Genomic DNA, 25,854 nt, shown 5'->3' on the forward strand with positions numbered 1-25,854 from the left:
TTCTCCTAGTAGTAATGATTGAGATAACAAATATGGTATTTAGCGGGAAGCTAGTGGCTCAGGCTTTGTAATGCTAGCCAGTTAGGAGGCTGAGATTTGAAGATTGACGCTGAAAACCACTTTGAGAGACAAATCCTGACTCTTATCTCCAATTAATTCACAAAAAGCAGAAATTAGAAATGGTAGAGCAACAGACTTGATCATGAAGACTACATGAGAGTTCAAGGCTATGAGTTTGAGTTTCAGTACTGGCACAAAACAAAATAATAGATAAAAAAGATTTAAAAATAAGTATTTGATTTTATTTTGGAGAATTAACTTGTCTGCAGTTGCCTTCAATTTTATATATGTCAATTTTTCTTACTGGAGAGATAAAAAATTCAAAATTTTTTTCAAATTTGGCAAAACTATAGTAATCACAATCTACTTATGATGATTTTTTATTCCTAGCCATCTATACTGTTTCAAAGGCAAACAGTTAATATCAAGCAAGGTCAACTTCACTGGGAAAGTTACCCTTTCAAGTTACTCTGGCTGCTTCTTCAGGGACTTGTCTAGGCTTTGGCTACCTATCTGTGATTTGATCTTTTTTGTGTCCTGAACCAGGAAAAAAAAACAGAACTTGGGATCATCAGAATTAAAGACTAGTTTCTCAGCATGGACAGAGCCTACATACCATTTTAGATGAGAAAACTCATGGCTAGAAGTTTGCTCAGCATGGATATATTGAGCAGTAATCGATGTTAGGACTTTGGGGAAAACTGTCTGGCTGAAAAAGATGAGATCTGAAGTTATATTTTTTCAGCTAGAAAATATAAATTACCATGTACTCTCTCTTTTTTCTAAATCTATCTCTGCTTCGGATCATTTTGACCTAAACATCTCCAGAATGACTGATGTTAGAAAGTATAAAAAAAAAGTGATTGCTTCCTTTTTAATGGAGTCCAGGTATGATCTGATCTTATGAATTATTTTATTTTAAGAAAACAAACATATCCATTGAAAATATGTTTAGAAAATTTGAGTCCTGTAAGAGCAAATGAAGAAAATCAAATAAGCATCCTTTCTGAATACCTTAACTCACCAGCAGTATGGTTCAGCATTTTGATTGTCTAAGGGTCTGGGACAAAATGCTAAATACACAGTGGGGCTAGTGTGAAATGATCCTAGCTTTCAGAAAAGCACCATTTGTGAAGCAGGAAAAACAGAAGAGATCTGGGTGAGCAGTGGGAGAATATAATTGGGTAGATTATTGGTATATACCTTGGACACTGGCCAAAACCAATGGTTGGTTTCTGGCTCTGCTGTCTAATCATGTCACATCTAATTTAACTTTCATCTTCCAGCCTATGAGAAGACAATTTAAGCCAATATTACAGTATAGAAGGAGGCAATGGGAAAAAATCCACAGTCACAGCATATTTATAATTTAGGAAAGGCCCATAAATTATGCAAAATGGTTCTGTTCTTTCCAAACCAAATATGATGACTGACAGGAGAAGGCCTCTATTGTGATTCATACTGGGAACAGGAAAGAGAATCATTTAGGACAGCTGAAAGATAGAGACACAGACCATATCTACTTCTGTCACTTAATTTCCTGTCCATCTACCCAACTCCTTTGAGGAAATCCAAGTAGATCCGGCAGGTCTCTGCTTCATTTGTGATTACACAAGTTTGGAAGAGCTGAGTAGATTCATATGATAGGCTAGTTCAGACAGCTCATTTTTCCCCCAGTATTATGGCCCATATCATCTTTGCCCCCATGGGGTTATGTAGATATTTTGACTGCTCTTGTGTAGTAATACTTCCAAGGAGAGTGAGAAAAACAACAGCAACCTTGATCAATTACACACAGAGCAAAATCTAGTGAAGGAAAAAGCAGGACTCTCAATTCATTCTCCTGCATGCTACCCTGGAATATTGGATCTTATCTGTAAGTCCTGCTTTTGGTGAGCTTTGCTGCAAATTTATCTCGGGAGCGGGAGGTGGAGGCCTCTTGTTCAGTCTAGACGCTGATGGTGATGGTCATCTCATTCTGGCTGTGACACAATCTTCACTAGAGTTTTTAAACTTGCTCTTACTATGTGTGTGTGTGTGTGTGTGTGTGTGTGTGTGTGACTGTTCTGCAGCTTAAAACTCTGGGTTATGGTGCTCATGCTGGGCATTTTTATTTCTTACTCATGGCCAGTGCACTACTGGTTGTACTAGATAGATATTTTTTAAAGTCTCATGGTCTTTCTTGCCCTGGCTGGCTTTCAACCACAATCATCAGATCTCAGCCTCTGAGTAGCTAGGATTGCAGGCAAGGAGCACTGGCACCTAACCTTCCTGTTTTTGATTTTTGTTTTTCCAGAGAGAAGCTTAGCTTGGCTGAAGATTTCAGAAGATGCTATCTGAGCAGAGAGGTAATAGCATAATGGAATACTCACATTAAACTGGCATACAGGCCAGTGCTAGAAAGCTCCTTCCTTTCTTCCCTCTTTATTCCATACAGGCCCCAGTCTGTTGACTTATACCATCCACCCCTGAGGACTATCTACTCTTCTTAGGTACCCATGGAAACTAGGCAATTAAAATGGCTGCCATTTCCTCCCAAACTACAGTGGTACAGTATACATTGCCATTCAAAAAGGGAGGAATAGAATGCCAAGACAATTTGAAAGCTGAAACACCACAGGGAATCCCTAAGTTCCACATCCAGTCTCCAGGGAATACATTGATGTGGCATGAGCCACTGGGCACTTAGGCAGCTCTTCCTCTTTGTCAGCCTCAGCCCATGTGGCCTCCATCTCGGGCTGATGACTTCCTGCATCTAGAATGTCCTGGAAATTCCACTGTGTTTCCATTTTCATCTTCACAACTTACTCTTCTCAGCAGCTGCCTTCCACATCCTGACACAGATGTACATTGTCAGGGCTGCCAGGTCTTCCTTTGAAAGCTTCCATTACCCCATCACTCTTGCAGCTTGAAGGCCCACAAAACTACCATCACGTGGAAATTCCATTGTTGGCCACCAGTTTGAGCAATATATGTGAAACTGAGGACCACTGCTGTATCAACATCTGATTGAAAGGAACTATATTCCTAGTTGATCCTTTGTGAGCAAGCTGAACGTATGTTCTCTTCTCAGATGAAGGCTTCCCTCCACTCCTCTCTCCTCTTCCCCCTTCCCTCCATTGCAATTCCTTTGCCCCTCTCTTTCCCCCTCTGTCTCTCAAATCCCTCTGTCTCTCTCAGCTGTGGGTTCTTAACAATCTCTTCTCCTCAGCCTCTGACATGGCTCCTTCAATATAAGAACACTGAGTCTATTGATTGTATTTTTCTGAGAACCCTTTTTCCTCTTGTAAATTTCTCAGCCAAGGCAGCCAAACTTGTTTCCTCTTCCTTTTCACTTAAGACATTTCTTTGTTTTCGCTGGGTGTCTGGGTTGGCAGTGGGTCAGTTTCACAAGCATTGTCACCATGAAGTATCCTCATGAGAGGCCAGGAATATTTGCCTACAGCTTAATGCAGTGAAAATAATTTGGTTAATGAAAACTTTTTCACTGACATCTAAAATTCATGTTTATTCATTGCAATCCATTTTATGGAATATAGACAATGTTACCTCTGTTAGAACTGCCACTTACATTCTTTTAGGAATACTTCGATCTATTTTGTCTACTTTTATTATTTTAGTTATTTTTAGATTCAGAACTCCTCCATTTATGAATTTTCATTATATCATGTGCAATCCATCAAATGTATCTTCCTTGATGTTCTGTCCTATATTTGTGGTTGAGGAGATATTTTAAGAGCATTTATACACTATATATTCTGATGAAATAAATGAGTGGATATTGAACTTGCCATTTCAGAGGCACCTCATGTTTTGACACAATGAAATAAATCCTGATATAATTGTCAGTATTAACAATATCACCAAGTAACACATGAACAAAAATACTGATATTCACATACTGCAGCAATTTAAGACACTGAATTATTTTTGCCATTCCTGGGGCTTGAACTTGGGGCCTGAGCACTATCCTTGGACTTTCTCGGGCTAGAGGTCTACCACTTGTGTTACAGCACCACTCTGACTTTTCTATGTATATAGTACCAAGTAATGGAACCCAGGTCTTTGTGCATACGAGGTAAGTACTCTCTAGCACTCGGCCAAATTCCCAGCCCAAGACACTGAAATTTTAAGTTCCTGCTTTCTCTATCAAAAAAAATGTACACTCACCAAATAAAATTATAGGAAATACTAATAGGGGACCAACAGCACTCTCTCCAAAGAATCAGAGTTTTAGTGTCCCACCAAATTAACCATTAACCACAGCTAGAGTCACACCAAGTAAGCTATAATTATACAGACATTTATAACAAAGAAGAAAATTATAAGCAGCCTACTTAAGAAGACAGATTTAAGCATACATTGGTGGCAGTGGTGGCAGCAACCAGGGGACTGTAACAAAGGCAGTGGTGGCAGGAAAAGAGATAACAAGCACTTGGTCCTTCACTCACTTCTAGTGTGAACTTAAAGATGAGGAGCAGGAATCCATATCCCAGTTGGCCACAGATTGATACAGAAAAAACTCATCATATAATGGGCAGTCCAAAGCACCAAGGGGAAAGCGTGTATACCCTACAAAATCCATCATCTGTCCCTGTGCCCTGCCCCCCCCCCGCCCCGGAGAATAGCTTCTGGAACAAAATCCTCACCCTACCCAAGAAGAATGCTATCTTTGAAACTGGCAAAGAACTTATCAGAAAACCTGGCCAAAAACACTTGCCAGAGAAGTGACATTTTTGAAGAGGGCAAAGGAATCTGACATTCTCATACCTTTCCTCTCTGGAGGAAAACAAAAATCCCAACCAGGAGGAGGCAGGCCTGTCCAGGGGTGAATATTCCTCTAAAGGGGAAAAAGGTCTTCAGAGGAAGAGGCAGCTCTGCCCAAAGGGACCAACCCTGCCAAAGAGGAGACAGGTTCAGGGCAAGTTGGCCTTATCCCCAGCATTGAACAAAACAAACTCAGCATTCCAGATATATTGCAGCTCAAACCACAATTAGTTGGGCACCTTGGAATGCTAAAGCCAAAAGACTGTGAAATGTCACTAAACAACAACAACAACAACAACAACAACAACAACAACAACAAACTTTCAAAAGTGATAAAAGATGAAAGAGGCTCTAGCCTGAGTCTCAGATACTAACCCCTCTGGGAAAACCCACAAATTCCAGACATGCCATAGTACAGCTCACACTGAAATTTGATTGCAGAGATTCTAAGTAGTAGGAAATTGTTACTTACCTTCCTGCTCTACCACATAAAACTAATTCCTTATCTCACTAGCATAAGCCAGGAGGAGGCAAACCATGACTCCTAGTTGGTGAGGCAGAACTTTTTCTGTTCTCAAACTGATTTGAGAATCCATCTGTTCACTTTGAATTATCAGTTAGATTCAGACAGGCCTGACTGCGGAAAACTAGGTAAAGCCACATCCCCATATCAAGAAGCCTTCTGAATGCAACTAAGCCACAAGTAAAGTTGGCCACCATGAAGAAATCAGACTCCACCAAGAGACTGAATTTAGTGGACATCCAAGAGACACAAAGTTACCCAAATAAATTGGAAAAAATTTTCCCCTGTCTTTATTATTTTCTTTTTCATTGATGTTATGTTTTGTCCTAGATATACATCTAAAATGAATAGTTGGCTTCTCTCTTAATTCAGGCTATATTTTTGATTGCTCAATTTTATATTTCTTGATCAGTCTTAGTTTTTACAATTTTTACAATTTTTAATGCATATATAATTTTTTAAATTTTTTCTGAAATTAGATTTTAGTTCTCCTCCTACTGTTCCTTTTCATTTTTTTGTATTCCTTGATTCTTATGTGCTCCTCTATTTTTCATTATATTTCCCCTATTTTTCTTTTAATTTCATTTTCATCTAGTTTTCCTTATTCCTGGCCTTTTCTCTGTTTTTATTATCTTTAGTTCTGTTAATCTCTAATTATTTGTGAGTTCAGCTTTCTAAGGGGCTTATCCTGTTATCCTTTCAGTGTGTTTTATCCACTCACAGGAGATTTGTTCATGGGTTGCAACTATATACCCTTCCCCAAGACAAAAAAATAAGAAGTAGATAAGGGAGTACCTATATATGATTTTGAACCTCTAAGGTCTGAGATCTGTCTTGTTTTTGGTCTTAAATGTTTGTTCTATTGTGGTATTGGATTTGCTTTTGTTTCCCATTGAGCAGAATAAACCATAGAAACCCAAGGAAAAATGACAATTCAAGGAACCTCAGCTTCTACTCCAAATAAACAGGCAATAGAGAAGTCAATGTAAGACATAGAGAATAGTTCTCAAAATGTTTTAAGAGAACACTGCAGGAAAGTATGTTGAATGAAAAGAATGAAAACTTGCACATAGCTATGTGTGAACCTGATGAGGCTAACTGAAGAATAATAGAGGAATTCATGTACTTTACAAACAGAAAGCCAATTGAAATCCAAGGGAAGAAATTCCATTGAAAAAAATATTCACTCAGCTATAGGATATGAGAGAACTCACTGAAAATCAAACCAAGGAGGTAGAGTCAAAGATCTAAAATAAAGGTTCAATGAACAGATTGAAGCCACCACAAATGATCAATTATAAGTCAGGTAAATAGAAAACAAAGTAGAAGAAATCTTGACAGCAGATTAGATGACCCAGAAGGCAAAGTTTATGGAATTGAATGTAGTCTGGATTTTATAGAAAAAAAAACAATCATTCAAAACAAATCCAAGAAGCAAGAAAAGTCTTTATAGGAGCCTCAAGACTCAATCAGAAGTCTTAATAGCTAGTGAGGAAGGTCAAGAGAAGAAGCTACAAGGATAGAAAATATATTTAACAAAGTTCTATCAGAAAACTTCTCAAACATCCAAAATTATAGACTTATTCAGATACAAGAAGCCTTCAGAATCCCAGACAGAACGGATCAGAACAACACACCTCCACATTTTAATCCCCACAGGATAGTGGGGGACTCAGGAAAGGATCCTTAAAGCTGTCAAGGAGAAAAGATCAATTATCTATAAAGGAAAAACAGAAAAATTACAAATCTCTCAGCCTATGAAAACAAGGAGCACCTGGAATAAAGTATGCCACATCTTAAAGAAAAGTAACTACCTAACAAGAATAGTGTACCCAGCTAAGCTTTCCTTTATAGTTGATGAACAAATGAAAAGCTTCCACAGCAAGAAAAAGTGTAAACAATATGGCACTACCAAATCAGCATTACAGAAGATACTCCAAGATGTACAAATAAGAACACAATACTGGCAGAAAAATGGCCCCTTACCAGAGAACCAGATAAGTATAGTAATAATTGATGAAGCACAGCCCCTAAGAAGGGGGATAACATGGCAGGAAGCACCAAACACCTTTCAGACCTAACTCTCAATATTAAAGGACTTAGCTCTCTAATTAAATGTCGCCTTATCTTGGAATTCGTTAGATTATTATCATGTTATATAGTCCTATGTACACAACTATTGAGCTATTGTGAGCCTCTGCTTAGGACAATTCTAGACATATACTATTTATTATAATTTGGGAGACCTACATTTCTTTGGGTATGGCTTATTTCACTTAATAAGATTTTTTCCAAAACTTTCCAATTCCTTACATATGGGGTGCTGTCATTCTTTCTAATGGAAGCATAAGATTCCATTGTGTGTGTGTGTGTGTGTGTGTGTGTGTGTGTGTGTGTATACATATATACAAACATGCACATATGCATATATATCATGTTTTCTTGATCTAATCATCCAATATTCAACAATTTCAATGATAGAGAAGAAAAATCCAAATATTCACATGGAATAATGAAGAACCCCCTCAAAAATAGTCAAAACAATCCTTACTAGGAAGAATCTTCAACCAATAGTGCTGGATGACATAATTGGTTATATATGTCTAAAAAAATTGAAGTTAGTAAAAGGTGAAAGATTTATATAATCTGGAGAGAAACCAGAATGTAAGGACCGCCAGGATATAGATTGTTGTCCTTAATGTACTATGTTATCTCTCATCTCTTTTGCTGTCCCTTGGTTATCTCATATTGTTACAAAATTTCACCTTGTTATATGATATATTTTATATATGCTTAATTGGTTTTTTGAAATAGGATAGTTAAGGGAGGAAATCAAGATGAGCAGGGGGAAGGGGAGGAGGGAAATGGGGACCATGACATGAGAAAGGGTATCAATATTTGTGAAGTAATGTACCTTCTATCTGGTGAATATAATGTAACCCTGCTATTAATTGCAATAAAATATGAAAAAATGAAGTTAGATCCTCATATATCATCCTGCAGCAGAATCAATTCCAATTGGATTAAAAACCTGAAAGTATGAGCAGATACAGAAGGTATAAGGTAAACATTAGGGATTCTGCACAGGATCCCTAATTGAAAAATCTAGAAACACAACAACTTCAAGAGAGGCTGGATAAATGGAATTGCATTGAACTGCAGAGTTTCTGGATGGCAAAGGACATAGCTAGCAGGACAAATAGAAAGTCCACAAATTGGGAGATCTTTATAAGCTATACAACAGACAAGGGCCTCATAGCAAAAATATACCTAAAGCTAAAAAAATTAATCCCCCAAAAAATCCTCAAAGAAACAACAACCCCATTAAAACGTGGGCTAAAAACATATTGAAGATAGATTTCTCTGAAGAGGAAATAAGAATGACAAATGTTCAACATCTTTGGCCATAAAAGAAATGCAAATTAAAACAACAATTGAAATTCTACTCCTCACAGTTCAGATGGCCATTTTCAGGAAAACAAATATAACTGATGATGGCGGGTATGTGACCATAAGCGAACATTACTACAGTTCAATGGGAATCTAAACTTGTTCAATACTCTGGAATGCAGTATGGAAGTTCTTCAAATGACTAAACATGCATAAAGCTCCCCTATGACTCAGGAATCCCACTCCTGGCATTTTTCCAAAATAACCACAAACAGAGAAACACCAAAACTACCAATATAATCTTTATTGTGGTACTATTGACCATAACTAGAATATGGAGTCAACTGCCTCTAAGTAGATGAATAGTTCAAGAAAATGTGGTATATGTACACAATGGAATTCTATGCTTCCATCAGAAAGAATGACATTGCCCCATTTGTAAGGAAATAAAGACTTGGAAAACAGTGTATTAAATGAAGTAAGCCCAGACCAAAAACAAATAAAAACAGGCTGTATGGCTTCCCTCATTTGTGATGAGGAGAAAATGTCTAGAATATTCTCAGCAGAGGATTATAATGGCTCAATAGTGATGTGGATATGGAAATAAAATAATGATGTTTATCAAATTGAACTCTAAGAAATGGATGTAAGAGGTTTTTTAATTTCATTGTTGGGGTGACATAGAGAAGGGTTACACTTCTATTCTTCAAGTAGTGGAAACATTGCTTCTTGAATATTGTTACCCCTTAAGAGGTTTTTTTAATTGTACTATTTTCAGTTATTTCTTTTTTCTGTCTTTTTATTCTGCCTTTGGTTTATTCTCTGTTCTCTCTCTTTTTGTAGCCTTTTTCTTGTAGACAAGTTTATGTGATTGGAGGAAGGAAAAGGAATTTTAGAAACAGTGGAAAAAAGATGAACCAGTGCAGGAGTAATACTTAGTAGACACTAAGGTGGAAATGAATTTACAAGTTGAGGGGAGGAAACTGGGGGTGGAGATGTGGGAGAACATGATAAAGGAGACAACTCTGTTACCTTTTTTGTGTAACAGCAACCCCTCTGTACATCACTTTTGCAGATTTAAAATTTTGAAATTAAAAAAAATCTAGAAGATAGATTTTGAGTGTTTTAATCACAATGAAATAATGAATGTTTGAGGAGCTAATTATTTCACCGTGATTTGAACATTAAAAGATGTATGCATGTAAAAGCAAAAGTAAGAAAATAAAAATCAACCCAATTCTTGGCCTATTGAATCACATTGTCAAAACAGTATTAAAAATAGGCTCTTTGTTCTATTAAAACTGTTAAAAATGCAACTGTCGTTAAATGTTTCTGTGACTAAGAAATATTTTTCCTCATCCTGTGTTCATGAAATTTCTCACTGCTTATTCTTGTGGTTAACAGAGAACATTAATATATGTCTTCTACAGGAAATATATCAGTACCCTAGATGATCCAACAGTATTTCCTAAAATAAGGGCCACTCTAACATGTGTGTCTCCCAAGTTTTGATTACCTTCTACTCTTATTTGTATTTTCAACATAAAAACCAGAAAGCTGAAACACATCTTCTCAGAGGATCATAAAAAGGAGCAAAGCAGACAAATGGCAAGAGTGAGAAAAACAGTTAAAATATTATATGTATATATATATATATTAACATGGAACTAGATAACATGAAGGAATGGGTGAGGCTTGGAGAATTGGAGAAAAACAATACAAATGACATGGATCATAAACTGATATATTGAATTGAAACTTTTTATAGAACCACTTAAAGTAATAAGTAGTCACCATGTAATTTTATTTCATTTTCTTTTATGTATACTTATACAAATATTTATAAACTATGATAAATACATGATATGCTTAAGGTACACATTTATACATATATAACTGAATCAGGAGGTAAGTACTGCATCTGATGATGTATTTAAAAACAAATTCATGGGTCAGGACACTGTCTTACCTGTTAGTTGATATGAGGATATTTTCTAAATACCATTTTCTAAGTCTATAAATATGTTGGTTATTTTATGCCTTTCATCATTTGGTATTTCTCTTAATTTAATGCAATTTAAGTTATTTTATTTTATATAATTGGCATAAAATAAGGTGCATATAAAATTTATAATTTCATAAATTTCCCAGACAGTTTCAAGGATGTATATAGATAGGTAAATATAGATATGTAGTTCTTAACACTACTATATATACCCTTGATATCACTAGTATCAAGATCTTAAACAAATTTTTAATCCTTCAAAATTTTCTCATTCGCTGTGGCTCTACTGACCTTCTCATACCTGCCTCTCTATCAACAAACACCAATCAGCTGCAGATTAATTAGTATAATTTTCCTATGCAATGATACAAATGAGGATATACAGTATGTAATTTTTGTCAGGCTTCTTTCACTCATTACAATTACTTTAAAAATATTCTCCTATGTAAAATTAGATAGTCCATTCATTTGAATTGCTAAATATTTTGTTCAGATAATTTGACAAACTATTTTCTATATTTTCTTCTTCAAACATTGTTTTCATACTTAAATTCAAAGTTAAATTCTCTCTTCTCCTCCTTTCTACCCCACCATTTCTCTCTTCTTGCTTCCCCACCCCCTCACAGAGTCACTACATTATCTAAAGGTGGCCATTATTTTTTCTTATTCAATCTGCCAACTGTTAGTATTAGAGATGTTTATTACAATGGCTATCCTAAGTTTACAGTATTAAATGGTCATTTTAGTATTAGAAATTTTTGTGAATCTGATTTAAAGGTGTTGTATCTTTGCCCTTCACTCAGGATTCTTTCTTGTTAATATGAATTGCATTTTAATAACACATGATGATTATATATTATATACATTAATATTTATAAATAATGTGTATAGATAATTTATTATATATTAAAATAAAATGTACATATATCTACATATATTTGCATCTGCATGTTATATTTAAACTCTAACCACAATATCTCATTCTTTGATACTTCATTAAAGTTTTCAACATCTACTTTGAATTTTAGTTGTTCCATAGATGATGGCATTTCTCCTGTCAGGTTTTAGGGATTTTGTGGGTTTCCTTTTCTTGATTTGTTTTATTGAAAAAATAATTTTCTGTGTAATCAACCAAGAACTTTTAACAGGTTTGAGTTTGGAAGACCACATTTAGTTTAAGTACCTCCAGTTCTATTTGTGATGGTAATAATTTGCCTAAGACTTTAAAATTTAATTTTATTGTAAAGGTAATGTGCAGAGGGTTTAAAGTTATGTAGGTCAGATTTTGTGAAGACAGTTACTCTTACAGCAGGAATGCAGTTATAGGAAGGCTTTCTTGTCATTCAGTATATCTGATGTTTAGCACTGATATTATTAGATGACCTGTAAATATGGGCTTTGACATTTATATACACATTAATATTTTGCTAAAGGTAATGGTATTTGTAAATTATTTACTAAGATATCACTGGATTTTTCTAGTTATTTTCAAGGTAATATTTAGTTTATTGTAGGTAACTTTTCCTACTAATCTCTTTTATGATGTACACTACTAAATTGTATTTCTTCATCTAATAAGTTGAATATACCATTGCTTTGTCTAATAATTCATTGTATTATTTTATTTTATTTTTGTGCTGGTTCTATGGCTTGAACTCAAGGCGCAAGTGCTACCCCTGAGCTTCTTTTTTTTTTTTTTTTTTTTTTTTGGTAAAGACTAGCACTCTGCCATTTGAATCACAGCTCCACTTTTGGCTTTTTGATAGTTTATTGGAGCTAAAAGTCCCATGGACAAAAAAAAAAGTCCTATGGACTTTCCTGGCCAGATTGCCTTTGAATTTTGATCCTCAGATCTCAGCCTACTGAGGATTATAGGTATGAGTCACAGGCTCTTGACCCATGGCATGAATTAAAAATAAACATCATCAGGAATTCCAGCGTTTTGTGTTACTCGAAATCCTGAGCAAGTGCTTGCTTTCAATGTCTCAGAGGAGAGAACTACTAGGTCCAATAAATTCGTTCCTCCTCGCCTCCTAGTTTTTCATATCTTCCTAAGGATTAACCTCAATTAAGACAAAAATGGGCTCTGAGCTGATCGTTGTTCCATTCTCTACAAAGAAAACATTACCACGTAGGGCACAGCCACTTCACCTCTCCTATAATACTGACTGAATGGAAATGGACGAACTTAGAAAAGAAGATGATAAATGAAGTAACTCAAGCTCAGAGAGCAAAGGGTACATATTTTTCTTGTATATGTGGAGGTTAGATTTAAAACATAAGCCTATATGAGGACATTTAAAGGGCTGTATGCATGTGCCCATAAACAAAGCTGACTGTGATAAACACAGGAGGACACGTATCTTGTTTGAAGTGTGGCTTTAAGGACAGGGAGCTTTAGGGGATGGAGAGATGAGTGCTGGCTAAAGTCTCTCATCATAATGTACATGTATAGAAATGGAGCCTAATAACTTGAGGAGTTGGGTGAGTGTGAGATAGATGAGGGTCAATGGAAGGGGGATATCAGTGACCAAGACACTCCAAAGCCTTTGTACTCTCAAGTAAGAGAGGGCTGTAGTTGTACGATCTTAAATGTAGTGCTGATACTGTCTGAGTTAGTAGAGACTCTGGCATCTCTCTCTATGTCAATATTGTAAAGCATAGAGCATTGTGGGCTATTACTCTCCTAGTACATCGTTCTTAAAAATAACAAACACTGTCCATGAAGGGTTTGTAGATTCCTCTAAATCAAGGGAAGGGGACTGTAAATGAATTCACAGGAAGTTGCTAGCACTAATTGTCTTGATGATTTCTGATTATTATGTAATTGTCTTTATTTGGTAAAATAGGAGTCAAGAATTGCTCATTTATTTCAACTCTTCCCATGTCCTATTGAGTCAATAAAGGCCGATGCAATGACTTGGCGTTCCATAGACAGAGTTAGAACAGTACAGTCAGTCAGGGGCAGGGTTTAGAGAAGGCTGTTCTCATGCATGATGCAAAAGTACGGTGGCTCTCTTTGGCATCAGCTCTGTTTATCCTGGGAAGTGATAAGAGCTCTTACTGGACTGTCGGTTGTCTGGGAGCTGTTACTAGACTGTCGTCGGTTGTGTGCTCTGCTCTTACATAGACTGCAGATTTGTTAGGAAGCTATCTCTTTAAGACAATATATTTTTTTGCCAGTCCCAGTGCTTGAACTCAGGGCCTGGGCACTGTCCTTGGGCTTTCTCAAAGCTAGCACATTACCACTTGAACCATAGCACCACTTTTGGCTTTTTCTGTGTGTGTAGTGCAAAGAAATCAAAACCCAGGGCTTCATGCATGCTAGACAAGCACTCTACCACTAGGCTGTGCTCTCCATCACCCCCAAAAATACTTTATTAGCTTTAAGTAGTTGCGCAAAGGTATTGCCATTTAACAAAGCAGTTTATGAACACAATAGATCTTGATCAATGTCACCACATTTAAGATTCTCTTCCATCCCTTCCCTCTAAACCCTTCCCTCATCTTATTTTGGAGGGATATACACTGGGTTCTTGCCTGCATTCTCTTCCTCTTCTTCTCTTCAATTGTCTACTTCTTTCCCTCTTACCTGTCCCCATCTCCACCAGTATCTGCTTCCTAGTGCTTAATTGTGTTAACTTTGACTTTGTCTTTTTAAAGAATTACACTATTGGCATTCTTGCTAAAATCTTTGGCTTTCTATCTTCTCTATACTCACACATCATTTTCTCTTAACAGTCTGCAATTGTCTATGCCCATTACTTCTGTCTTTGCTCCTGTATTATGTTTGAAATGTCTTTCCTTGTGTTCCACTGTACCAATCTCACACCATGACCTATTTACCGTTCTAGAATTGGGATGCACCTAAGAAATAAATATACTTGGAAATTTTGCTATTGATTTTTGGGAAAAGATAAATAGATAGCATATATAGTCTCCTGCAATCTGGCCAGCCTTTCTTCCTCCCTGTTGGTCTCCAAAATCTACACTCCAGATGGTGAGAACGAGCTGCCTCTGTGTCTCAGATGTTCTTAGATTCTCATGAAAAGGATTCTTGCCAGAATATCTCCAAACTATCCCTCATTTATTAGGTCTTATAAAATGTTGCATTCTATGGGAAATGTCCTCTCTCTCTTGCTCAATCATACATCTACCCACACTGTATGCATGACTACCCACACTCTAGTTGTCATTTATGTTGTCATGGCCACTGCTGATCTCAGATAGGGTTGGAGTTAGTAAAGGCAGACTTGCCACTAGACATGCTGAACTGGGCCACTCATTAGCCATGTCATCTTAGGAAAAATATATTTTGTCTTTGCTTCACATCCTTTATCTGTACAGCAAAGCAATAACAGTGGGCAGCATCAGAGGTAAGGTGGTAATAAAAAATTAAAATGCTTAGAGTCTTCAAACGGACAAAAGTCCTCCAAAATATCATTTTTCTTTGCTGAGATCAAGTTCACTCTTGAGTGAACTCTACATGAGAAGATACCAAATCTATATAGAACTAACATGTAGACAAGGCAGTCCCTAGATGCCAGAAAATACATCAATTTATTCTGTTCCTTTTTACAGGCAGGTTTTGTAGCATATGATATTAACATATTCATTTGCATGTGAAGAAGTAAAACCTAGAGGGAGATGATAAAACTCACTCCAGATCCGACAAATAATATGTGGGTAACATAATACTGCAATACTGGATTCTAAATAATGTGATTCCAGAGTTATTTCATTGTCCATTGTCCTTCTTCAAACCCAGCATGGTGTCCTCCACTGCGTATTTTTTTAAAGGATGAATTTTTAAATGATTATATGTAGATATGTTTTCTGTAGATAATAAAGATCTAGATACATATTATGTGCAGAATCATAGGGATGTCTCAATCTTGGTAAACAAGTAAATGGCCTGAGTTTCGTAAAGTATAAACCAAAATATCTTCGGTGTCTTGCCAATTTAAGAGTCTTGGACATAGACCTATAGCATGAGTATACTACAGCTAGAAAGATATGAGTTAATATGGCTCCAAGGGAAGGACCATGAGTCCTGGGACAAAGAACAGAGGAGTAGTGAGGAGATAGCCAGAAGGCAGGATAATGTAGGAAAGCCAGAGCTTGGCAAGAGGTATACCTTGTTTCTCAATCTGCTTCTGCATGTATCTGCTGGTTCATTCAGTTGCTAGTAGATCTGCATTCATTCAATGACTAATATGCTGTAGTACAATCCGGGAACCATTACTTCTTTCTGAATCTCAGCTTTTTCTTCTACAGAACTGTCATGGTAGTTCTTATGGTGAAAGATCCTTGAGAAGATTCTCTGAGACATACCCCAAGGAATAGCTAGGAATCTCCTATGGAGTGTTTTGTCATCTCCTTACCAAAAGTTCCCACCCAGTGGTAAACTATTTCTTCAGTGATTCAGACAGGGGTCAGAAAAATCACTACAAAACTCAGGAGAGGAAAGAAGTAGCATCTTAAAGCTGAGGTGTACAGGAGTATGACTTACTTGGAGGTAAGTATATTGTGTCTATAGGAAGATAGACAAGTCAAGTCAAGGAACTAAGTGACTATTGAGAAACAAAGGATTAAGATGAATCTCAGAAATGAGAAGATGTTCCTACTCAATGCACTGATTTCTTCTTAGTGTTTGAGGCTCATCCATGTGGCTGGCTGAATCCAAGGATTGGTCCTATTAGAAAAGAGTATCTTTTCCTTACTTTCCAACTAAATTTTCTTAAAGGATGCCCCTCTCCTCCTCCTTCATTACTTCTTGCTATTGAAGCGACTTAAATTATGTGGATAGAAGACAAGAGTCATTGACCTACATTACTTTGTAGAGTTAGTCTATCTGAAGTGTTGAATATGGGGTGTGTGCTTTCATTGTCTTTCTGAATAAAAAAAGAAGAAAAATGAGCACTGTAAGTGTGTCTTAACTGAAAGCTTCCATCTGACTCAGTGTATTGTCTGTAAGTTTAGTCCACTCTAGCAACTACTGATGTCTGGGTTAGAAGATTCTGTTCTTTGTAAAGCTGGAATGAGTAAAATAACTCTGTGCACTGCAAAATGTTTAGTAGCAACCCTGGTTTCTACCCATTATATGTCCATAGCATTCTCATGGGTGTAATAGTCAAATGTGTCTCCATACATGCCTACTATCACCCGCTTGCAAATCAGATGAGGTTTTACTGCCTTGAAAACTACTTCTCTATTCAGACATGGGAAGCTGTGAAACTACTTGGGTTCTGGTGATAAATTAGGTTTCCTAACCATCAAAAAAAAAGTGATGGGCTGGGAGTTTGGCCTAGTGGTTAAAGTGCTTGCCTAGCATGCATGAAGACCGGGGTTCGATTCCTCAGTACCACATACATAGAAAAAAGCCAGAAGTGGTGCTGAGGCTCAAGTGGTAGAGCTCTAGCCTTGAGAAAGCCCAAGGACAGTGCTCAGGCCCTGAGCTCAAGCCCAGGACTGGCAAAAAAAAATGTGAATGTTTTGGCCTTCATCTTTACTCTTTTTGACAATTTCCAAGTTCTATAGAATATAGAAGAGGGCCTTTTTAGAGTGCTTTAGGGATCTGTATGTTCTAAATGTTTTAAGTTGTAGGTGAGTGTTTTATGCATGTTTAATCCATGAGGAAACTATTCATCGAAATGTCAATATTTGGATTATGAAAGACAAGATCTGGGTTCTGTCATCGACCTTGGACGTGTGGCCAAAATGTAAAGATATATTTGACTATATATTGACTATATCGCATATCTCATTTTGAGCATGCCGTCTCCCTAACATGGGCAAAGGCAGACGCTGCAACTTTAACAGGCTGGTAGCCTCACCTCAGGAGCCAGCTGGCAAGTAGACCTGCTAGCTCTAGCCTCAGCAACCTTCTTTGGGAAGACAGAGGGAGGTGATTGTTGTGGCTGGAGAAGTTCTCCTCGAGGCTTCTGTGGGCAGATGTGAGCCAAGGCTAGGCCTGCAGTTTAGACTAGCTCTTCCAGAGGCTCTTAGTCAAATATGGGCTGTGTTCCTGGCTGAACATTACCCTGGGCACCGCGCCCCAGACAGACCCAATCCATAGAGCAAAAAGGCTTCACTTTCAGCTCTGCAGAGGCAGCAGCCTTTAGGCTAATTAATAAATCATCAACACATTTGTGGTGTGAAAAATGAAATATTTATGCTCGCCAGAGTAATATTTCTGTCTTGCAGCCCCATGCTCTGTTGATGCCTGATGGAGGATGAAGTAAATACCAGCTGGTGTAGAATGAGTGGAATATAATTACACTCTACAAAGTTAAGTGAATATTAAAACACAGAAGTCACAAGCATTGGCATTTGTCCCTCTCTGACTTCAGTGCCCGATAAATGGCCTCCTGACCTGATGTCTGGCATTGCTGCAGATTGCAGCAGGGATCCGTGATGGGTTTAGTTGTAGGAGATGTCAAAGCAGCCAGGACACAAAATGCTGAGAAAAGTGGAGGTTGACTTCTTTTGAGGCATAGAGAGAATTTCTCCAGATACTGAGAAACTAACATTGTGAAAAAAAAAAGACTTTAGAGTCAGAGAGAGCCAATTCTTTGTTCCATCTCTGACATTTACATGTCAGATGACCTTGACCAAGGTCAAGTTACCTCTCTGCATCCCAGTATGTTCCCGGGATAATGAGGGTAAAATTCTATCATATGATTCAAGAACTGTGTTTTTAAACTTAATTGGCATTGCTTTTCATGGTGATAGTAAAGCAGAGATGGATTAGGAAGAGAGTGATAGAGAGATGGAGTAAGTTACTCCTATAAGGAAATGTGACAGCAATGAAGAGATCAAGGACCACAGAGAGGTGGTGCTTGTGGCTCGCGATCACTGTGATTGAGTGCCAAGGGAGACTCAGATGGTGAATATGAACAGTGCCACATAATGGAAAGTGGGAGCTCCAGAGTGAAAGCTGGGTGGTGAAGAGCTGTCTCAGACTGGAGAACTGTGTTTAGCAAAGGAAAAGATGTAGAAGCCAGAAGAGAGAAAGCAGTCAGTTAGGTTTCTACAGCCTTGAAAAGTTTGCTTATAACCAATATATTCTGATATTTGTAAAGATATATAATTCTATTTATATGAATATTATGTGTAGATATCTACATAGGTATCTCTCTATATAAAGGTGAGGGGAAGAAGTCAGGAGGAGATGGGATGGGGATTCAAGGGTTCCACAGAGTCAATTAACTGGAAATTTCAAAAAAAAAGAAAAATTAAGCTGTGCATGCAATGAATATATTTTAAACAGTACAGTATAAGGTCTGCTGTATGACATTTACATTGAACTAGGTATTGCAAGTAATCCAGAGAAAATGAGTGAACCTTTTGATTCAAGGATGTTATAGGTATATACAAATGCCCCAGAAAATGTTATAGGAGGGACTTTAGCATCTACAGATTTCAATATCTATAAAGAGGTCTGGAACCAATTACTCAAGGGGTATTGACTGACTGTGTGTGTATAGGCTCATTTTGACTGAGAATGGCATAGAATTAGCATGGAATTACAATTGTTTTTCTTTTCTTTTTTTATTCTTTTAAAAAATAAACTCAGGATTTTCAATTTGCAGTGTGAAATAGTTTTGGAACTATGGACATACATATAACATTTGTGTTTCAAGTTCACAGTTATTTAAGCCTTTCTAATGGATGAGTAAAATTTCATTGCAGATAGAAGTTCGGGTTTACAAAACATGATGAACTCAGGCTTGTTCAAATCATTAATTTCACAGTTTTGCTGCTTCTGGAAGTGAACTTGCTAAGCTACTCAGGAGGCTGATAGCTGAGAAATGAAGTTCAAAACCAGCCTGTGAAGGACACATACATGAACCCACACACACACACACACACACACACACACACACACACACACACACAGACTGAGACAGAGAGATAGATAGAGAAAACCAACTCATATGCTTTCATTTTGCACCCAGAAAATTTCTAACATCCAAAATTTGGGGTACTTCTTTTCCACATTCATGCACACCCACACACCCATGCTCTACTTGTTCTATTCAGTATATTATGTTAGCAAACCTATCTTTCCACACAACTAACATGCTCTGTTTATTGCTGTGTAGCAGATTCTTTTCCATACCTGTGATTCAGAGAAAATGCCTTTAAAATATTTAGATGTTTACTTGGCATTTTCCCTTACATGTTTAACACTTGCCAATATCTCAAAATAAATTTGATTATCATACATGAGGCTGTGCGAAACCAGGAAGGAGAGATGCTGGCAATTTCCCCAAATGCATCAGATAGGCACCTAAAACAAAGAATCAGCTCACTGAAAATGCCAAGGTTCAGATTAAAATGCTAATATAAAGCAAAGCAAAGCTGTTGGAATATTCGATAATATAGTTGTATTATAAATGTTTTACCTACTACAATGTAAAATTAGGATGTTTTATTTGCTTTTTGCAGACAATGCTGAAAGAACAACATTGGCCATAGACATTTGAAATTATGAATGAGGATTTTTTTTCATGCTAATACTGAAAGTTGAATTCAAGATCTTGTGCTTTCCTTTGGCTTTTGCGCTAAAGGCTGGCATTTTACTACTTGAGCCATACTTTCATTTTTAGCTTTTTGTTGGTTAATTGGAGGTAACTGCCTCTTGGACTTTTCTTCCCAGGCTGACTTTAAACCATCTTCAACCTCGTGAGTAGCTAGGATTTGAGGCATGAGCTACCAGTGCCCAGCCATAAAGGTGTACTTTTGAAGAATACTATTCCATGCACAGAATTTCTTGCACAAAGAATATGCTCTCTAAGTATTTTGCTACTGCTGCCAAATCATCTTCTAAATGGAACTGCCATAATTTACACACTTGTCAAAATTGCAATAGACAATTGCCTATTTCCCTGAACCCTTACCAGCAATATATGTCATCCATTCTTTATAATATTTGTGAACCAATGGAATCATTTGTTTTCTAATTTGCATCCTCAGATAGGAATGAGCTTGGGTACCATTTTGTCTGTTTATTGTCATTTAACTTCTTTATGTCAATTTGTCCTCCCTATGTTTACTCATTTTATTTCCAGCTATTGTCCTTTCTTCAGGGCTTTGTAGCAGTTAATCTTACAGATTGGGCATTCATGTTTCTGCATTGACTATATGAGAGTCATGTTCTACTTGCCTTATCCTGCTATCAAATTAGCTTATGAAAGATCGCATAATTGGAAGTTGTAGAAATTTGAATAGATCTCATTCATCATTGATTAAGCTTAGTTGATCTGGATTCCCTTTATGGATTATATGACTACTGTCAGAAATATAATAAAACATTAGACCATCATTACTCACAAGTCTCTCAGTCTACATGGGGGAAGAGCAAGAACTTACATATTGCCTTTGCTTTAATACTTGATAGGAATCAAGAATTTAATAATAGTATTTGTTCTTTCTGTACAATCAATTATATCTATTAAACATTAATACAAACTAACAATATATATCAAAATAGTTCATCAAAATGCATTGTACTCATAAGTTGACATGTTGAATTTTAATCCCTCTGTACAACTACTTAAAGGTTATTTGATAAATAAATTAATAAACACCTGTGTGTGTGTGTGTGTGTGTGTGTGTGTGTGTTTTGTGAGTGTGTGTGTGTGTCCTGGTACTGGAGTTTGAAATCAGGGTCTCAGTGTTGGTGCTAACCTTTAGCTTTTTTGCTTAATGATGGCACTCTACCACTTGAGCCTCACCTCTACTTTAGGCTTTTTGGCAGTTACATAGTGATTAAAATATCACAAACTTTTCTACCTGGGCTGGCTTTGAACCGGGAGCCTCAGATCTCAGCATCCTGAGTAGCTTGGATTACAGTGTGAAACACCATCACCCGAAATAGCCAGGGCTTAAATTTGAAAATCATGGTCCTAATATTCCATGACCCCAGGATTGGTCCAACCTTTCTCATCACCATGAACAAGAAATCTCTCCAGAAGTCCCAGACAGAACAAGAGTCTGTGAAGCTGGTCAAGTAGGAGAGATAGAGACACATGCCAGGTGCTGGTACTGAGAGGAAAAGAGGGAATTTATACCACCTTTGCTACAAAAGTAAGTTCCATAGGGGAAGAAGAAGTAAAGGCCCCCAAAGAGGTCATATATGTTGTGATAGTGATGACCTTTCACCTGGAAGGAAAAGCTGTGATGAGAATAGTATGCTATTTACTTCTTTGTTACAAAAAAATATGTCTCTAAACACTTTAAAATGTTCTGGTCTTTACTTCCTCTGCCATCTTGGTTTCAAATGCTTCATTTATTTTTGTATCACCTCTAATATTCTAGCTGTTATATGTTACTTCTTCCTTTCATCCTTTCCCCTGATATTGATGTGAGAGCAGCCTTCTTCACATCCAGTGTTCTCAGATTTCTATCTATGGTTTCTTTGACTAGCTCTTATTTTCCTCCTTCAAGATCACAGCTTAGTTATTTTTTCCCACAATACCCTGTGCTTTCTTCCCATTTTGCTATTATTCCTAAAAGTCAATGTCCATTCTCCCCTGAATCCCTTAAGAGACCTTTTCTATTCACTTGCCAATAGTTCTAGGTAATTTTTGTAAAATCTTCTGTGGGTTTTTTACCCTCTCTCTGTTCCTCCTCAATATAGAATATCGATATTCTCTAAGTACCACTGAGCTGTTTGCTCATTCTCTATGTCTTATAAATGCATGATTTCAGCAGTCAACTATGTAATAAGAGTTCCAAAAATATGTATATTCTTACCTAAGCTTCACAATCATGCACCTGTGTTTATAATGCCCTTTGCACATTTATAAATAGTTGTCACACCGCCATTTCAAACTCAGCATGACCAAATCCTATTTTTTGTTCTATATTCATGTCAGTTAATATCATTAGCATCTGCTGAATTAAATTCTTAGTAGAATCTCCAATTCAGCTCTACCTGTTTTTATAAATTATTTGATTAAAATCTTCTCCTATCACTCCAAAATATAAAAATTGCCAACATTCATACACACTATTTTGTGTACTTGTCTGAACTATACATTTGTTTAAAGCTTATTCTGTGTATTTCTGTGAAGATATATATATGTATATATATTACATATGTGTATACACATTATGAGATTCACATTTAAATGGGTAGACTTGGAGCAAAGCAAGTTAATTATGCCTCTTTCAATGACTTGAGGGCCTTAATGGACTAAGGATCTACTTCCAATGAGTAGAAGATATTCTGTCATCTGACTGATTTTATACTTGGACTGAGTATATGTTCCTCGGGTCTCCAGCCTGTTGGCACGCCCTGTAGATTTTGGGTTTTCCTAGCTTCCACAAAATATGAGCAATTTCCCTAACATCTCTGACTTTATATCTACATCTATACCTACAGATAAATACGTATACAAATGTATCTATATGAGTATTATACCTTCATATCTTCCATATCTATAAAATATACATTATGTCTGTACATGTCTCCTCCTAGCACTATTTCTCTGGAGAACCATGGCTAATACAAAACCTAATCTCATGTTTTTAAATGATACCATTCAACTTTGTATATGTTAAACAGAAAAGATAAACAAGATCCATCAGATGAAAATAGCCAATTCTTCAATTAAAAATAAGAAATATACTTCAAAACATTCACTCCCGCAAAGATATGGCCCACCCATGTCAAATTCATATAGACCAGCATGTCTGCAGCATCTTCACTGCCTCTGTATTGTATTATATTCTGGTCTCTTATCTTAAATATTCTCCCATTTTTCCTTTGCCTGAGCTCTCTCGGCTTCTCCATTGTAGGTTTAGATATGACTTTCCCTGTGCTCCCACTTCATCTCTATCTTCACTTTGATAGTTTATACACTAGTGGACAATTATTTGCCTGCAAAACTCAACAGATTTAAACCCCTCGAAGACTGGAGCTCACAGCCCTAGCACTCAATGGATCCTATTCAAATCAATCTTTGCCACATGGAATAATTTTAACCTATAACAAACATCTTCCCATTAAATTCTTCCTGGACCTAGAGATATAATTAATTCATAAGCAGAAATCTTCCCCCATCACCTCCCAGTCCCTAGCACTCATGCCTTGCCTGCCTAATCCAACTTTCTATGCTATAGCAGTGGCCTAACATGGAGCAGGAAGCCTAGAAGACAGGGAAAGCGGACTTTTGAGGATGACAAGCCATGATGCCTGCTGATGCCTCTAATGAACACCAATCCTCAATTCACGCTGAGGCAGACAGGAGGTATCTTTGAAGGGAGCTGTGGTTTCTTGCCTTATGGAGAATAATAGGTGCAGAGACTGTCAGACCAAGATAATCTTAAACTTTACAGAAGATTTGATTCTTACATCTTGAAGAAATGACCAATACTTCAGTCATAGACTAGGGGCTTACTGAATGGTAGCACAATGTCCTTCTTTTATATCTCCTATGTCTTCCCAATGTATACACACTAAATAGAAAAGTAAGGGTCTGTATTTATCATCAACTAAAAATTAACTGTTTTGTACAAAGACATTTCAAATCAACCTGTCTGTTACAAATATATTACCTTTTGATCAGTGTCACCCATCCCTCCTCCCATCTCTTCCAACCCACTCACTCCATCAAGTCACCTGGTTCCATTTTCCTGTATTTATATTGAATATGATGATTGTTTTGGCCACCCTTCCTTTCTCATCTTCCCTCCCGCCTCTTGACTTCCCCCTACCTATGCAACAATATATATTTCAGCTTTCTGGTATTCATTTTGTTAAACTGTAATGTAGTTGTTCAAATTATTCAACACCATTTGTTTCTGTATATACATCTGACCCTACATGTTTGGGAGTAAATATGGATGGTGTGTGTGTGTGTGTGTGTGTGTGTGTGTGTGTGTGTGTGTGTGTACCAGTACTGAGCTTGAATTGAGAGCCTGAATGCTGTCTCGTAGCTTCTTTGCTCAAGGCTTCTGATCTATCACTTTAGACAAACCTCAACTTCTGACTTCTTGTTGGTTAATGGAGATAAAAGTCTTGAAGATTTTCTGGGCGCTGTGGCTCACGCCTGTAATCCTAGCTACTCAGGAGGCTGAGATCTGATGATCATGGTTCAAAGTCATCCCCGGCACTAAAGACCTGAGGCTATCTCTAATTAATTTCTAGAAAATGGAAGTGGGGCTGTGAGGCCAGAAGTAGGGAGGTAACCTTGAACTGAAGGGCTCAGGGACAACACCTAGGCCGGAATTCAAGCCCAATGACCCCCAACACACACACACACACACACACACACACACACACACACACACACAAAAGTGTCTTGAGGCTTTATCTGCCCGGCTGTGTCCAATAGTAATCCTCATATTTCAGCCTCCTGATAATGAGAATTACAGGTGGTATGAGCCACCAGTGTCCCGAACAAGGTTTTATAGCTTGGCAGAATATGTTGCCATGACTAAATGGTATGAAAAGAAGATCTCAGCTTGGAATGGGGCTTTCGGTTCTGACCTACTGTGGTGGTGACGGTTGGGATCCCAGATTTGAGCTCACAATAAAGGACTTTAAAAAGAAAGAAAGAAAGAAAAGAAAGAAAGAAAGAAAGAAAGAAAGAAAGAAAGAAAGAAAGAAAGAAAGAAAGGAAAGAAAGAAAGAAAGAAAGAAAGAAAAAAGAAAGAAAGAAAAAAAGAAAGAAAGAAAAGAAGAGAAAAAAGAAACAGAACTGTTGGTGGGAGTGCAAACTCATTCAACTACTATGGAAAGCACTATGGCAGTTCCTCAAAAGACGAAACATAGAGCTCCCCTATAACCCAGTAATTCCACTACTTGGCATTTACCCAACCATCCAGAAACAAGGACATACTAAAGCCACTAGCACAACGATGTGCATCGCAGCACTATTTACCATAGCAAAGATATGGAACCAACCCAGATGCCCCTAAATTGATGAATAGATCAACAAGATGTGGTATGGAATTCTATGCTGCTGTCAGAAAGAATGACATCGCCCCATTTGTAAGGAAATGGAAAGACTTAGAAAAAATCGTATTAAGTAAAGTAAGCCAGACCCAAAGGAACATAGGCTCAGTGGTTTCCCTCATTTGTCATAATCAGTAG

General features: G+C 37.2%; 1 protein-coding gene across 1 annotated transcript in view; it reads left to right on the plus strand.

Moving 5' to 3' along the window:
• Window positions 1-25,854, plus strand: part of LOC150054363 (uncharacterized) — a 715,379-nt gene that overhangs the window by 331,519 nt on the left and 358,006 nt on the right. The window lies entirely within an intron of this gene.

Source organism: Megascapheus bottae, chromosome 15 (genome assembly GCF_031878675.1).
Source record: "Megascapheus bottae isolate mThoBot1 chromosome 15, mThoBot2.hap1, whole genome shotgun sequence".
Classification (NCBI taxonomy): domain Eukaryota; kingdom Metazoa; phylum Chordata; class Mammalia; order Rodentia; family Geomyidae; genus Megascapheus; species Megascapheus bottae.